At 35.1% G+C, this 1,181-nt stretch overlaps 1 protein-coding gene across 1 annotated transcript in view; it reads right to left on the bottom strand.

Moving 5' to 3' along the window:
- The window catches only part of LOC101852972, a 17,176-nt gene that overhangs the window by 5,708 nt on the left and 10,287 nt on the right, over positions 1 to 1,181 (bottom strand). The window lies entirely within an intron of this gene.

The raw sequence follows: 1,181 nt of genomic DNA, 5'->3' as shown, positions 1-1,181 counted from the left end.
GAGAGAGAGAGAGAGAGAAAGAGAGAGAGAGAGAGAGGGGTGAGGGAGTGAAAGGATCACTTTTGGAACTGTGTTGTTTGGGCTATTGGAAAGTGCATTCAGCAGTTTCGTGGTGGGAATGCGAAAGAATTACATGAGTTGTGGTGGTAGATCAAGATATAGCCTATTTATCCTATGAGTGAAATTGTCAAGATGTAATCATGAGTTTCAGGGAATGATTACCACTGACAATTTCACAAGTTGGATAAATCATTGTCTAACACCATATTATAAACGAATGCAATCAATCTTTGAACTACACTGATATCAGCTAACAAAATAGATCGTGACCATACAAGTTTAAATTACCAGTCAAGTGATCAAGAGGATCTATTCAAGAGTCTCATATGAAAACACAATGGTTGATAATTGGAAAAAATCTGGATTTTTTCCTTCTATTTATTTTAGCCATACTCATTTTAAAAAAGTATGCTATCCGTATGTCTCCTTCCGTGAAATAAATCACAAACAAAAAAATCATAATGTTTTATATAGTCAAAGCACACAGAAAGTTGAAAAATTTAACTATTTTTATGTTGCATGGTCATAAGAATAGAGATGGTAGTAACTGTGATTTGAAATTTTGCTACCATAACAAATCAAAGGCTAGGAGACGTTTGCTAGCATATACTTGTGCATTGCATTATATTCCATCTCCGCACTCTGACGTAATCCGGGTTCACTATGTTCTGTATGCTACGATTTGGAACAAAATTCAGATTACTGTAGAAACGTTACACATGTCTACTCTTGACTGTAGAGCGAGACTGGGAGACTGGTGTTTGACACGTCCTTTGGGCGCCTATGGTGAGCGCGCTTCGCAGCAAAGTTTTTATTGAGGGCAAAGAGAAGCTGCAAAAGCATTGCACGGTCTATGAATATACCTAATTCAAGTCTAAACTTTGCTAACAGAAGCTTAGAATGTGAATATAGTTTGTGGAGTAAATTGCGCAAATTTTGATAACGGTTTATATATTTCACGAGTGAAATATCTTTTATTTAAATATTTCACGTTGGAAATATTGTAGACCCTAAGGATTTATTTCACGGTAAGTGCAATGATAAACAGACTCTATGTACATAATAACTATGGGAGATAGGGAGATTTATTCATGCATTTATTATTATTATTATTATTATTA

This window comes from Aplysia californica, unplaced genomic scaffold (assembly GCF_000002075.1).
Source record: "Aplysia californica isolate F4 #8 unplaced genomic scaffold, AplCal3.0 scaffold00012, whole genome shotgun sequence".
NCBI lineage: Eukaryota > Metazoa > Mollusca > Gastropoda > Aplysiida > Aplysiidae > Aplysia > Aplysia californica.
This window is presented reverse-complemented; position numbering and strand designations above follow the sequence as displayed.